This window comes from Vulpes lagopus, chromosome 5 (assembly GCF_018345385.1).
Source record: "Vulpes lagopus strain Blue_001 chromosome 5, ASM1834538v1, whole genome shotgun sequence".
Classification (NCBI taxonomy): Eukaryota; Metazoa; Chordata; class Mammalia; order Carnivora; family Canidae; genus Vulpes; species Vulpes lagopus.
In genome coordinates, this window is record NC_054828.1 from 77,426,698 (window position 1) to 77,443,069 (window position 16,372).

The 16,372-nt window shown below is 42.8% G+C and overlaps 1 long non-coding RNA gene across 1 annotated transcript in view; it reads right to left on the reverse strand.

Annotated features, from left to right (window-relative positions):
* Window positions 1–261: 261 nt before the first annotated feature.
* Window positions 262–16,372, reverse strand: part of LOC121490672 — a 59,242-nt gene continuing 43,131 nt past the window's right edge. Inside the window, exon 3 of the long non-coding RNA XR_005987745.1 lies at window positions 262–1,157. This is a non-coding gene — a long non-coding RNA (uncharacterized LOC121490672). The remainder of the gene's footprint in view (window positions 1,158–16,372) is intronic.

Here is a 16,372-nt window from a genome sequence, read left to right on the forward strand (position 1 = left end):
CGGAGAAGGTACCAGAGGAAAAAGCTGTGAGGTATTTAGTTTAAGCACCAACTATGTGCTCTGTACAGTGGCAGTGGGCAAGGGACAGTGTGGGGATCAGAGTCAGCACAGACAGGACTTTCGGACCCAGGTCCTGCCACTTCTTAATTAACCTGGACAAGTTCCATTAACTGCCAACATTGATTTTCTAAGCAGATGAACGGGCACAATAACCACATCAAAGTGTCACATTGCAGATTAATGAGATGATGTATGTTTGGCTCAGCAAAGTACTAAAAAATGCTAGCTTCCTTTTGCTCCGGTAGATGTTAGGCTGTATACCATGTTTAGAAGCATCACAATTAATAAGGGTTTTCATGACAGGTGGAAAGCAAACCATTAGCATTTACAGTGCTGTATAAAAACAGGAATTCTTGAAAACATAAAGAGGATATTAAACAAATGGACACTCCCAGCCTCTATCTTTTTGGCATTAAATAATAATAGTAGAAATTAGCATTTACCTAGTATTTTACCTCATAGACGTTGCCTGTCATTGATACTTTCTGTCCTCACAACAACCTTGTAAGATCAATATGTTTATTAGTTTCCTTAAACTGGTCAAAGTCACGTGGATGGTAATCGGCAGATGCAGGATTCAAACCCAGGTCCTCCGCCTCTAAAATCCCTTACTCTCTTCAGTGCCTCCCAAGAAGATAATTAAGTTCTGTATCAGCTATTTCAGGGGCTGATTGCCTATTTTCTCATCTGATTACCATTCTGTTCCCACCACTGCATGAAATAAAATCCAAACACTACACCATAGCTGTCAAAAGCCTTCCCAGTTTGGTTCCAGACTACCTTTCCAGCTTCATGCAAACCCAAAGCCCAAACACCCAAGTTCACCTGTGCCTCTGTAGGTTTTCTTACCATTTCTTACTTTTATGTTACCTTCCTTTCTTATAGTCCAGCGAGAGCCTATGAAACTTTCGAGGTCCGGTTCAATGATTGCCTCATTGAGAAAGTCTTCCTTTTAGTCCCAGACCAAGCAGCATACTTCTTCCCTCCTCTGGGCTTCCTTCGAGCATGTCTATATCGCTTCAAGTCAGAGCAACTTCCAACAATGGCAGGAACAGATGCTTTTTTCATCTTTGCATCTTCAGTATCCATCACGGCACCTGCCACATAGTAGGTGCTTGATAAGTATTTATTGAGTTGAATTTGTTGAATTCAAAAATGTAAAGCTCCAAAAAGTGTAAAGCCACAACAGAATTCGTTCTGGGAAAATATCTTGTCATTTTAAACAGTTCCTAATTCCAATCAGTCTCATTAAACTGAATGACCAACCTTTAAACCTACTATAAACATTCCACTTAGTGTTTTACGATGTTTGTACTAAATTTTCATATTATTCTATCCACATCTACCCAGGGAACAAGGATTAGAATCTTCTTTATTTTATTATGTATGAAGTAGAATCCAGTAGAAGCCTGGATATCTGAATGAAGCAGAGTTGAGACCATCTTAGGACTTAATTTAAAAAAAAACTCAACTTTCAGTTGCTAAGTACTGCTTCCTTATTTCCTTTGGTGATCTCATCTGACAAGTTGTTACCATAAGGGAGTGGATAAATGCCATTCCATGGGTGGGCTCTACCACCTATAAGATAAAGATGATAATAAGACTCATCTATAGGGTTATTGTGGGGATCCCTGGGTGGCGCAGCGGTTTGGCGCCTGCCTTTGGCCCAGGGCGCGATCCTGGAGACCCGGGATCGAATCCCACGTCGGGCTCCTGGTGCATGGGGCCTGCTTCTCCCTCTGCCTGTGTCTCTGCCTCTCCTCTTTCTCTCTCTCTCTGTGACTATCATAAATAAATAAAAATTAAAAAAAATATATAGGGTTATTGTAAGAAATAAATAAACATTGAAGGGATCTGATCAACAGTAGGCATTATAATGACAAAACTTCTGCTTGGCCTGAAGGCCTGAAAAGAAATTTCTGCTACATCCGTGTTATCCCACTCACTGACAAATCCAAGGTTATGGTGTTTCATTTTTAAAACTGCTCTAATAAAAAGTGCTCACACATACGTTGGCTTTTCAATAGCCTCAACTGGTGCAAAGCCTGTAAGACCATTCACAGATAGGTTTCTATATGAACAGGCTAACCTATAACCACCTTATCTCTTATAAACATTTATTCATTCAAACTCTTATTCTTTCTATTGAACAAATTAGCAAATTGAGTTCAATGCAATTGAGTGACTTATCTAAAATCACACAGCCAGGGATCCCTGGGTGGCGCAGCGGTTTAGCACCTGCCTTTGGCCCAGGGCGCGGATCCTGGAGACCCAGGATCGAATCCCACGTCCGGCTCCCGATGCATGGAGCCTGCTTCTCCCTCTGCCTGTGTCTCTGCCTCTCTCTCTCACTGTGTGCCTATCATAAATAAATAAAAATTAAAAAAATAAAATAAAATCACACAGCCAGTAAGTCCTGTAGGTAGTGAAAACCAGAATCAAACCCAGTTCTTCCAGTTCTGATACTCTGCTGTTTGTTTGGCTTCTTATGTTTTTTTTTTTTTTTTGCTTTTTTTTTTTTTAAGGTTTTATTTATTTATTCATGAGAGACACAGAAAGAGAGAGGCAGAGACACACACACACACAGAGAGAGAGAGAGAGAGAAAGGCAGAGATACAGGCAGAGGGAGAAGCAGGGTCCACGCAGGGAGCCCTATATGGGACTCAGTCCCGGGCCCTGGGATCACACCCTGAGTCACAGGCAAACACTCAACTGCTGAACCACCTGGGCATCCCTGTTTGGCTTCTTATTATAGTTATTTCTATGTACTCTGCCTACCCCTGAGCATGGCAAATGAAGTCAGAGTCCTTTTTGCATTCATCATTGTATCACTTACAGCACCTACCATACTTTGCTTGTAGTAAACACACAATAAAATCCAAGAAACTGAAGTTCTTTAAAGATATGATCTAATTACATGAAGAGAATTGTAAAGTATGGTAATTGAAATTTCATGTCTTCTGGTCAAAGAGCATATGTACTTTGAAGCTTTTGCTCATGGAGTGTGCTCAGGGAAACAGCGCCTGGATACAGAGCCAATTCCAATTATGGAATGCAAAGTCCTGTGCAGGATGGCTGGCAGTGCCTGTAGCTCACCACCCCAAATCCCCAAATGTGCCAGGAAGGAAGCAATGCTCCTAGCACGTACCTGTTTCAAATCTTTCCTCCAGGATGGCTCAAAGTATCTAAGAACAAGTGACACTAATAATTAAAAGCAAAACCAAACAAAGCACCTGTGAGCTGGTTCCTGCCATTGTATCACTCTGTGTGGTCACTCTATTGGTAGCTTACATGAGGCAGGGATGATAGTGATTAAAGCAGGAACTGTCTGTGCCCAGTTTCCTTGTCTATAAAGGGAAAGTAATACTTGCTCTACTTCATCAGACTGGCTCCAGCCTATGCACCATGTATATTACAGCCCAAAAGAACTCTGTGTCTGATTATTGCCCACCTCACTCTTTCTCTGCAATTGTATCCCACCTGTTCTTGGGTCTTTTATATCTTTTCCCCATGACCATGAACCTCATTTATCAGTCATTTCTTTGAATCCCTATGGCATTCACCATCTGGCTTATATGGCTCCCTATTATTTCCTGCACGTTAACCTTATTTCTTGGAGACCATGAACTCTGCAAAGGCAAGCCAGACACCTGGCACACAAGGTTAAACTGTGCTCTGAATGCTTGCTGCCTGTTATGTAAGGAGATGCTCAATTTTACTCTCATATTTCGCTGTCTCTTGAGGAAAAGTTTTCAGTGCATGTGACAGGTTGAAAGAATAGAGTCATGAATTACAAAAGACCCTAAAAGAAAATGTAGAATGACACATGACAGATATTATTCAAATGTTACTTTAATTTAATTAATTAATTTTTAAAAGGATTTTATTTATTTATTTGAGAGAAGGAGCACAAGCCAGGACGGAAGGGAGGGGCAGAGGGAGGGGTAGAGGGAGAGGAAGGAGCAGGCTTCCTGCTGAGCAGGGAGCCCAATGTGGGGCTCCATCCCAGGATCCCAATATCCTGACCTTAGCCAAAGGCAGATGCTATTGACTGAGCCACCCACAGGCACCCGTCAAATGCTTATTTTAAATCACTATTTTTTAAGTACTAATTTTAAACTCTTTTCTGTTTTCATGGAGGGTACTGCTCCTTTGACATGTGTCTTAGAAAGGAAGAGTTCTTCCTCCTTAGGTAGCTGCAGGACCCATCTCCACCCAATTTTGAAGCCAGCCTGACAAAGGCCAACATTTTTCTGAGGGCTCAGACCCCTATCTCCTGGGTTTGGAACCTATCTTGTTGCTACACATCTGCACCATAGCTGGTATATTTGGTGCTGAGCCTGACAAGCCATAGCTACCCACCCCATCTCCCATTGGAAGGCCCAATTTGTGTGGCTGGGCTTCTGCCTCTGTTTCCTACTGAATACTTCCTTCGTGGGCTGGCACTCTGCCCTGAGCCCAGCCCACTTAGCCAGCCAGCCTGGCTCTGTCAGTTCTCTCCCCTGGCAGGGGAACAGGGTACTGCCAGCCAAAAGGCTTCAACTTTCAGTGCTCCTATGGGACAAGCTCAAGTTTGCTAAAGATTAAGGATGAGATTAAGGTTAACTCAACTGCTAGGAAATGCTTCTAATGAAACAGTTACTCAGAACCATGAACTCTAGTGCAAGTCCGAACTACAAGTTACTATCCCATACTGACTGCTGCCATATTGATTCATTATGTTGGACCTTCTTGGATAGCAATGGCTTCAATCAAGTTCAAATTCACCAAGCCTCGTGCTGCCTGGACATTGGACAATTGGGCATCTTTCTAGAAGATGAGTTCTTAAGCCAGAGCTGATTCCAACTTCCCACCCTCCACCTCCAGCTCCTACAACAAGATCCTTCCACAGCTTTGTGCCATTTCCTCTAAGACTGGACTTTCTAGGGTTTTCCTTCATGGGAACTAGAACTCAAAAATAAATCTAAGGATAGAAGAGCACACTAATTCCTGCCATGTTACCTAAGGGCTCCCATCTTAATACCACAGCACATTTAGAGTCCTTTAACTGAGTTTCAGGAGCTGCCACGGGCTCATCAAAACAGGACACCCTTCCTTATATGGTTTTCTAGCCCTTGTTCCCCTAATGCTGTCATTTCCAACTAAGAAGCTTTTTATTCGGTATGCCTGTTTGCCAAAACTCATATAAATCAGAGTGTGCACTTTGCAAGACTTAGATTTGATTAATCTTAAAAAATTTAGAAGCTGTATGAGTGGATTTTGGGATTAAGTGCGCAAAGATGTTTAGGAGCAGCCTCCCCACCAGCCTTCAGATTGAGATGGATGAGGAGCAATACTAGGTTTGAGCTGCCCATAATTGAAAAAGTGTGTGCCCAAAATATCATATTTATCCTTCCTTTTTCCAAAAGCCGTAACTCTAAGGCCTCGGTTAGAACTTCAATAAAGTGAATGTCTTCAACTGTAAGCATCCTCGATACTCTCAGCATTTATGATACTTAAAGGACAGGGTTAGGAAGGCTGAGGATAAAAGGTACTGGGGCAGAGGAGGGGGGTTTGGTGGGACATGGCCCCCAGGCATCCCTGGGAATGTAGCATAAAACTGTAGAAGAGGAGCATTTGTGAGTAAGTGAACAATAGGAGAGCAAATGTGAACCACATGAATCTAATCTGCTGACCCAAAGGCTGTGCTCATAGTGGTCACTGTGGTCCTTCCAGAAGGCATCCAGGGCTACCTGGGGCCCAGCTTTGGGGGCTCCATTCACACCCATGTAAGTGAACTTGATTCTTGAAGTTGTGAAACATGTTGGCCCATACAGTGGAAGTCAGGAAAGAGAGCAAAATGTGGGCCTCCCAGGGCAAGATTGCAAGTCTTCTGGCCCTGTCTAAGGCCTGAAACTGTGCCAGTGGCCCCTTCAGATGAAACCGAGGAGCGGCATTCATAAGAGCATTTAACACAACCAGGCACCTGCTCCGTGCAGTCCTGAGCACAGTGTGGTGAGGAATGCAAATATGTATGAAAAACATGTACTGATCTGGGGGGGCATTGGGGAAATGAGTTGCAATCTCTTATCCAGTCATGACTCTGCTACCTGGCTGTGATTTGAATGTGCCAACGCAGAACCTGCTTTTTGCTCCCTGACCACCCATCCCTGTCTTTTCCCACTTCACCCACCCCTGCTTCCTCAATTTCTTTTGTTTTAAATGACATAATGCAGACTCCAAACTATAAACAACTATGGATGTGACCTTGGACTTAGACTCTCTCCAGAAGATTAACTCTGCTCTTTGCTCTCTTTGGAATACTTAAATGTTGACATTTAAAAGTTCTACTGGGGATCCCTGGGTGGCACAGCGGTTTGGCGCCTGCCTCCCCCACAGGGCACGATCCTGGAGACCCGGGATGGAATCCCACGTCGGGCTCCCGGTGCATGGAGCCTGCTTCTCCCTCTGCCTGTGTCTCTGCCTCTCTCTCTCTCTCTCTCTCTCTTTGTGACTATCATAAATAAATAAAAAAATAAAAGTTCTACTAGTGTTTTGTGTGAGTGTGTGCGTATTCACACCCATTACCCATATATGAATCATTCACAGAGGGCATTTCTAGTTAAGCACAGACCCAGGGCTATACAATCAACTTTCAGTGTGAATCATAAATTGAACTTAGTATTAAAAAGTTGGCAAAACCGTTTTCATGGCAGGTCTGTTACATTTGAACAAGGGTCATGCATAGTAGCTAAGTAGAAGAGTGCTATGATAGAAAAAGGAAAGGGGCTGATTTCCCCTGTTTGCCTTTGTTTTTCAAAGGTATAATGCAAAGAGTGGTATAATTCGCATAATATTCTGACCACTTGCTGGAATTGGTAGAGTTGGTGACACAAAGATCTCAGGGGCAAAGGAACGGATGCCTGAGATACTGTGAGGTGCACAGGAAGGTTCACGGAGATTGACGTCTCCATACTACCTGGGGAACAGCGCGTGGGGCAGCCTCCCATCCTTCCTGGAGGGCCTGCATGGAGAGGTCTGGGGGAGATTCCAAGGCAGGCAGTCAGGGGCCAAACTGAGAAACTCACACACGCATGAAAACCTGCTGACCATCGATAAAACAGGCATCTATAAGGATGGGCACAGAGGGGGTCATTTGACTATTCTCGTAATTTTACATTTTTGAAAAATGAAAGTAAAACAACATAAAATTATCTTTCACAGTGCGCCTAATTTTCCAAACACCCCCACGTCTCAGAAACATAAGTGAAAAAGACAAAGGGGAGGGAGGAATTCTCTTCCAGCCCCCAGTTCTTGGCTCCGTCTGGATCTATGTGTGCATTGAAATTCTTCTACACTTGTTGAAAAGCCACATAGGGGATGCTTAGTCAGAAGTCTGGCCACTCCAGATCAGACCAGATGACAGACTGACAGCATATACTTAGTACAGCATGTACTTTTGTCCTGGGCTCTCCAGAGGACAGAAGAGGGGCCCTGCCAGATTCACAGGTGTAGATGCATTTTCCCCACCGGGTGAGGAGCTGCAGTCAGAAATTCTTTTCCTAGGGGCTGAGAACCCAACATATGTGACTGATTAGAGCTAATATCTCATTTCTAATTCCATTGATTCCTTGAAAAGAGCAAGTCCCAAAGACCATGGCTATTCTTAGCAATTTCAACTCCTCCCCCACCGCGCTTCCTGCCTCTGAGGGAGGGAGAAGGTGCCAGGAGGCAGCCTTGTCCTACGTGGGCAGTGAGGGTCAGTCGGACACCACGGCCAAAGCACACTCCTGCGGTCAGAGCCACACAGACCGACACATGGGTCTCTCCTGCCGCCAGTCTTTCCGATTTCCAAGCCACAGCTGTGGCAGAGCCACCATTAATAACGCGAAGGCTCCTTTGTGAGCCCAAGAACTCTGGACTTCCACATTCGAATTGTGTACCTCCTCCCTGGGCCTTTAATCTCCCTGTGGTTTGGTAGGAAAGCCTCTCCACGGCCCTCCTTTTCACTACCCGCAGGAAAGAAAGAGAAAGTGTGGGCCCCAGCCATCCAACCAAATAAAAGATTTTAGTCCTCAGGGTAGATTTTTCAACTTAGACATAGCAGCAGCCCCTCAGAGGAGAACGGAAGAGAGGATGAAGCCGATTTGTCCAGCCAGCCTTTTTGAGCCTGTGGGGTTCCACACAATACATTGCTGGGCTTTCCTGTGGTGGCCTCAGTGGGTGCTAGTTAGGCTGAATTGAACTAATCACATAGACTATCCCTTGGCATTCTCCCAGTGTGACCAGCCCTTGTCTCTGAGAGACCCTGTGGTCCCCAGGCCCAGAACAAATAACCTGCCTCACGGGTCAGCACTACCGCCCAAGGAGCTGTGTGATCTCAGACAAGCTTCCTGACTTCTCTGAGTCTCATTTTCTGCCCCAGTGAGAACAGAAGCCTTCCATCAAAATTACTAAATGCTTTCTATGACCTCTTCTAGCTTTAAAGGGATAAGAATAAGGATTCAAGTCAACACTGGCTTTCCTTTAAGTCAAAGTTTCCACCAAGTTGCCAAAGGCCACCATATATTTTCTGCATCCTGCTCTCCATTCTTTGGGCTTTGAAAACAGACTGAGTTGAATGCAATCTCATGGTTCACTTTTGTACAGAAAAATCAGAGCCCCCAAAGTCAGCACTGGGGATAAAATGATGATAAATGGAAACAAACTTTATCATCCAAAAATACCCCCTCTAACTCTGAAGAAATATTGATAATAACTCTCCATCTGCTGAATAAATCAGAACAAGACTGGAGAGCCTACCCAACATTGTTTGAGCATGGAGGACAGCCAGTAAATACTAGAGTTTCATGAAAACTGATCTCAGGAGAACTGACATAGATGAGACATGTCAGAGTTTTAAAGAGGAAAAGAAAATAAAAGGGATAACAGAAGTGTTTTCTGTTTATTATTAGCCTCACTGTAAAGAGTTTTTGGAGAAAGAGCACAGGTCTAGGAATCAGGACGCTAGACTCCTACTCCAATCTCTGTCATAGATTCCCACCTAAACTTAGTGAAATATGTTCACCTATCTATACAGGCTGCCTTTCTTTGTGATTGTGAGGCACAGAGAAAAGCTTAAATAAAACAGAAAAAGTGGGTTTTTTGTTTTTGTTTTTGTTTTGGTGGGTGGGGGAAGAGGTGCCTAAAACTTAAGATGCTTTGTGAATAAAGTGCATGGCTATTTACAAATAATACCGTGGACTGATTCCCCCAAGTCCTAGAGCCAGAGCTGTGGGAGCAGAAGCTGCTTTAGAGCGCCACCACAGGTTGTCTCAGATGTTGGCACCAGGCTAGAGCCCAAGATTTCCAGTCCCATGGGACATTCCTCACATCTGAGCTCAGTCTGGGCAAGGCTGGGCGGTAAGAACTATGTTGGGGATGAGCAGGACAGAGTTGGGTAAGGAACTCAGTTTTGTCTTCATTGCCGAGCTGCCTATAAAGCTATTATTAACAACACACACTAGTCCCAGTCTGTTGGGTAGGGCCCAGATTTTTTAAAGTAAGGCTCCCAGTTCTCCTGGCCTCTCTGTCCTCTTCTATCTCAACACTCTGGGCAGAGGCAGGGACGGGGGTGGAGGGCAGGTGGGAAACCCAGGTTCTCCCGAAGTCATCTCAAGGTGTGGGGTGGCCCTGGGTAACTGACAATCAATTGTTACTCAGGGTGTGAGAGGCTCAGGTTAGGGGACCCCCACCAGTTTGCAGAACTGTTGGCTTAAATGTGGATTCTTGGTGCCTCCAGTGAATATCTGGTATGTTCCCCACCCCCAAACAATGTCATAAATGTAGTCTACAGCCTAAATGACTAATCAACCATATAAATGGACCGAAATATCTTCTGAGGCTAAAGTAAGAACAGCTGTAATGATTGTAGTACATAGTTGGAAACTCAAACTGGGATAACTCCAATAATTTATAGGTATCTCTGCATGTTTACATAAATGTGGTCAAATGCCAGATTTACTAGTATGTACCATATGGAAAATAAAAATCATTCTTGGGGGGGGGTTCTCTTAGATATTCTATCTGGGAAAGAACTTTGAAAATACATGGCACAGAAAGTAGTTCATGCAATCTGAGCCACATATAATGATCTTTGGGAGTTCAACAGCAGAAAAAATTCTCCCTTGTAAAAATTGGATTTTTCTGATGTTTTCTTATTCTTTTTCCCTTTTTCCCAGATCCTGAGCTTCTGATGGCATGTGGGAGCCTGCTGCTGCAGAGGCACACCACTATGATTCTTAGGCTTTGGGGACTGTAGGTGGGGGCATGGGAGTGTCAGAGATTATGTTTTGACTTTCTCATATTGATGCAGAGTTAAGGGATCCCCAAAGAGAAAGAAAAGGGAATTTATTTATCACTTGGCATGTCAGCCATGATATGGTCAATTTCTACAGATTTTAGGTGGGTCAGAAGAAAATGCATTATTTGAACAAAATAAGTATTTCAAAGAATCATAGAATTTTAGTATTAGAGGGAAATTTAAGGATCATTATATTTTACAAATGAACTGTTCTCCAAAGTAAAGTGGCTTCTTTAAAATGTATTACTATCAGAGCCACAAACGTCCATTTGAAAATATGTATAAAGAGAAAAAAATAAGTGGAAGAGGAAGAGGCAAATAAGAGGAAGATAGCAGTTTCACAGAGAAAGAGAGAATGAGACAGAGAGAGAGAGAATAAAGAAAAACACAAGAGATGTGAGGAAGTGAAGAGGCAGTCAGTAAGAGGGCACAAGACAGAGTGGTTGTTGCACAAATATGAGAAAAACATGATATATATTTAACAATATCCCATGTTTCCCTTTCTTGATTTCCTCTATATAATGAGCCAACCCTCCAACTTGCCAAATGGGACATCTTTGAAGAGTCCAGATTTCTAGGCAGTTCCGAGCATTGTAAAGCCTGCCACCAGCTTTAACAAATAGATCCTGGTCTAATTTGGACAGGGTTTGGAAGAGACCTGAGAAATCATCTTTATATTTTTTTATTTCTGTGCTTTCTCCCCCTTCAGCCACACCTAAACCATTCCAGAAAGATGGAACTCTCCTGTGATTCTATTCCCAGAAGGAAGCTGCCTGCCTTGAAGCATCTGGCCTGGCGCCCTCATGTTGCACAGCTCATAGCTCATCTTTCTCTGTGCCCTGGGCAGCTGATCTGAATATAGAGTTTGCATGAACTTCAAAGGAAGCTGGCAGGATGGGGTTGGGGCCTCCCTGCTTTAATCAAGATGGATTCAAAACCTTTGCTTATCACATAGAAAACTAAAACCAGCAATGGAGAACTAATTGACAATGACTAAAAGGGAAATGGCAATAAAAAAGGTGCAGGGATCTCAATGAGATTAGATTTAAAGAGGTAATACCCTCCTAGCAGTTGATGATGGATCAAGTTTACTTCTTACCTCCATAAATAATACAGCACATGGAATAAGATAGCCTCCTGTAAAGTATGAGATGGGAAGTTCAGGAAAAATGTGCAAAAGCTCAAAAACATTGTTTCCACCTGCATGTCATGGTATTAATATTCTTCCCTCCTTGAGCTTGGGGCTCCTAGTTCAAGCTTCTCTGGTCAGTGGTGAGAGCTGTACCACCATCCACTCCCTCAGGACTCTGTACCTCATGGGGACATCACTCAACACCTGTCTCTTCTCTTCTGGAGCTCTACTTCATACGGGGACGATGCAGATGGAATGCATCAAATGTTGACTTGGGTTCTGAACAATTTCTTCCCAAGCTGATCTCCTTCAGGAAAGCACTGAATCTGGCACACAGTAGGTGTTCAAAGAGGTTTGTTGAATAAATGAGGGAAAAAGAAACTAATTTATTGTTTCTGTAAACTTGCCCCAGCACCTAGCACAGTGTGAAGCACATGGATAATATCTGAGCCTCGTTCACAACGTATGTTTTCCTTAAGGACATGATAGAGCTCCTATGGCTCAAGACTAAGGAGTTTATTGTGTTCTTTGTTCAGAGGATACTTGAAATCTGCTCTGAAGCCTGTCAGTGCCAGAGTAAGAAGAAGAGTTGAGGAAGGAGTACAGCAGAAAAGGAAGTGGTTCCTGGGGTCAGTCCTAGCCATGAATGTCTCATCAACTTTTTTATGGATTTTTTTTTTTTTTAGTTTTATCCTTCTTATAAGAGAAACATGATTTCTAGAACCTCTACTTCCCCTGCCTTCTCATAGATATCAAAGGCGGAACTGTACAAAAATAGGACTCAAGGAGAAAGATGGATGTTTTTCACTCTCCTTTAGGGACTTTTTTCAAAAAAAAACATCATCCTTTTTCCCCACTCCACTTCAAGTCTACTGCTGTGCAGTTCTCTCTAAGCAAAGATGTAGCCGAGGAGCAGGTATGCAGAATACTTTAGGACTTTCCTGATATTTGAAGGGGCAGAGGAAAAGCAAAAGAAGAAAACTAAAGAGAACCAAAGACAAACCTCTCTAGGAACATGTATAGTTTGTAAAAAACCAATTCCAAAGAAGATATATAAATGGTCAATAAATACAGGAAAACATGTTCAACATGTCATTGGGGAAATGCAAATCAAAACCACACTGAGATGCCACTTCACACTTACTAAGATGGCTAAACCAAAAAAGACAGGAAATCACAAGTGTTGATAAGAATTTGGAGAAGCAGGAAACCTTGTATACTGCTAGTCGGAATATAAAATGGTGCAGCTTCTTTGAAAAACAATTTGGCTGTCCCTTAAAAAATTAAACATAGACTTATATAACCCAGAAATTCCACTGAGTATACACCAAGAGAGTTGAAAACATATGTGCACACAAAAACTTGTACACAAACATTAATAGAAGCACTATTCATAATAGCCAAAAGGTGGAATGAACCCAAATGTTCATCAGCTTATGAGTGGGTAAAACGTTCTATATCTATACAATGAAATATTGTTCAGCCATAAAAGGAATGAGGTATTAATACCTGCTGCAACATGAATGAGCCTTGGAAACATAAGTGAAAGGAGCCAGATACAAAAGTTCAGGTATTGTACGATTCCATTTATATAAAATGTCTGAATTAGGAAAACACAGAGACAAAGTAGATTAATGGGTGGGGTGGGGAGAGGGGATAATGCAGATGGATTGCTAATGAGTTAGAGTTTCTTTTAGAAGTAATGAAAACAATCTAGACTTAGATAAAAGATGCACACCCTTTTGAACATGTTAAAACCACTCAATTGTGTATTTTAAAGGGGTAGATTGTATGGTATGTGAGTTATGTATCGATAAAACAAATTTAAAAGAAGGAGAATTTGGTATTACTCAAAGGACAATTAAGGCCCTGCTGGAAACTCTAATTTCAACTTGAAAAGTTTTTCTAGTTAAAAAGAGCACCAGCCTCCTCATCCCTCAACCCCTCAACTCCCTCCCCAACACAGCCCACATCCACAATCCTCAGCTACTCCTAAAGGAAAAAATACATGAGGAAAGACATCACTGAGCAACTGGAGGTGAACTGAGATACACCTGACATTTACAGACATTCCTTGTGAGGGGGTGGAGAGGAGTTGAACAGAGGAATGAGAATTATGGAAGATGAACTGCCAAATCTCAAGAAGGGATCACAGGCTGAGAAGTAAGGAAGGCAGAGTGTCTCCAGAGAGGCCTCTTTTGAATCCCTTCCCAAGTATTAGCTATACGTTAATGTGGCCAAGATAATCTGCTTTAGACACAAACATATTTGACCAGAAGATGGGAGGTCAGCCCAGAGCAAATGTGAGTCTTGTCTGCATACTGGGCTCCTACGTGGGTTCCCACATTGCTGGCCTACCCTCTCCCCCAGTTCAGAGGCTACTGGTTCCCTGTCCTTGATTCCCTTCTCTCTCCTAGGACATGTGACATCCTTAAAAGGGATGTCAGTGTATTGCATGATTAGTAACTTACTTAACTACTTACAAAATCAGCTCTAAAAAATCAAATTGATGTCTAGGGAAGATGCTAGGGAACCAGCTATTTTTTTCTTTTTTTGAAAATAGCTTTTATCATGCCTTTCCTATGCAAATTGTACCACTGAAAAAAAACAAAAACCACATGGGTACTTAATGACAATATTTCAACAAACTCATAAAGAAAGAATAATAGCAATGGAATATCAGTGTATTTTAAGGAATTAAGAAAGAGAGTATAAGACATCAATCAATGAGTACCAATCAATCAATCAATCAATGAGTACTAATTTCACAAAAAGAAAGACATTGAGACACATGTGCCTCCTGATGAAGAACACATCAGCCTTGAGGTTGTCATGCTCAAAGAACCTAGACTGGGACAACATAGAGTGGAAACATAGAGGCCAGAGGAGCAGACTAAACTTTGCTCTGGGGAAGCAATCAGCAAAACCCGGACCATAGGACACTCTACACATAAGGGATCCAGTTTCTTCAATAAATGAATTGTAAGGAGAAATAAGGAGATGGAGGGGAAAACTTGTAGACTAAAAGATATTTAAAAGATGCATACACATATAGGCAAATATAAGGCAAAACCAGGCAAGTATTTAGGAATGTACAGTTGGGTGTTAAGACTATAAAGAAAAGGGGGAAGTTGTTGAAATGTTAGGAATGTGGTCATTCTGGCAGGAAGAGAGGGGGTAGTGGTTGAGAGGGGAGCATACTGGGAGTTTCTAGGGGTGACTGGAAGAAGTCTCTTATCACGGACAGGTGTTTACAAGAGTGCTAGCCTTAAAAGAATCATTTTAATCTGCTCATTTGCTTTTTATTGTTTTCTGTTACTCAGATTATAACAATAAAATGTTTTTAAAATAGATGTTAAATTAATCACATAAAGTCAGCTATGATGGGAGAGATGGAAGAAAACCCAGAAAATGAAGATGAAAACATTAAGAATAAGGGAGAAAAAGTCACATTTATGACCACACAATTATTGTTTATAGAAAAAGCAGAACTCATTTCTCTGCCACAAAGTCCCTGGTGTCACCCAGGACTTCCCTCTGTAAAATGTACCATTAATTTAGCCACTCATAACTCTGGCAATGGAATTAAGAAGGGAATGGAAGAATCCATAGAGAGGCTATTGAACTAGAGACTGGCTAGTTGAGAGTAAGTGTGGGTCAGAGAATGGGAAATGTCTTCTTGAGAACACCATTTGGTAGAGGCATGGGCAGCAGCACAGAAAGCACAGGGCACAGGATTGGTGTTGACCCCCATCAGCAAGACACCGGCATCCCAAGGAGCAGCTGGAGAAGTCAGGACCCGTGCAGGGAAATGTCAGCTGTGCCACAACCTTGGGAGCAGAAAAGTGAGGCCTCTGTGTCTGCCTGTCCACATGTCTGTCAGCATGACATTTTGGGTCAATAAATATTCATCAGGATGCACCATTTTGGCTGACCTATGCCACCCCTGCTGCTGGAGGAGAAAATAAACAGGGCTTGCGGGTGCACAGGACTTCTGCCCTCTTCAGAGCTGCCATTGTGCTCTGTGTGTGAGCCAAGAGCGCAGACAAATCTCTGCCTCTTCGAGTCCCTTGGGACTTGTGCATCTAATATCTGGCTTGGAAACAGCTCCTTCCCTGTGGTGATATAGTGCCATCAACATGTCCACCCTGAGAGAGTAACATTCCAGAGGAAGTTAGTCAATGAGCCCCTCTGCCTATAGGCAACCTGCCAGTGGGAGGGTTCTCCGGGCAGTTTCTTTCTTCCTTCTCTGGGCGCCTGGCATCTATTTCCATACATCTGTTTGGCTTTTCTTCTCAGCGTTATTGCCTCCATATCTTTATCCACCACTAGACTGGGAGCCATTCATTCAACTGATTTATTGAGCAATTCTTATGTGCAAAGCATTATGCTAGATAAGGTGGCAAATAAATACCTCATAGAGCTAAGAGACAGATATTAAATAAACATACAAATACATGTGTAAGAACACATGTTGTGAGTGATAAGAAAGAAAAGAAGGCAAGACAAGTGATTACATACGGAGATCTGAGTGATATTGCCACATCAGGAGAGGCTTCATTGAGAACGTGTAAGTAGGGATTGGGCAGGCCAGGCATGGAGAGAAGGTAGCTGGGCAGGGAGTGTGTCCAGAGCATGAGGGTGATGGGAACACAAGTGCAAGCCCGGATGAAGGCAGAGGCAGGGCCATAAGGTGAAGAACCTGGTAGACTCTGATGAGGTTCTTAGGTTTTTAACCTACATGCAATGAGAGGGAGCACATGCTTAGAAAGGGGGAGACCCATTAGGTGACAAACACAGTGGACAAAAGGAGTGACATGGAGGCATGGACTAGAGCAGAGAATGTAGTGATGGAGAAA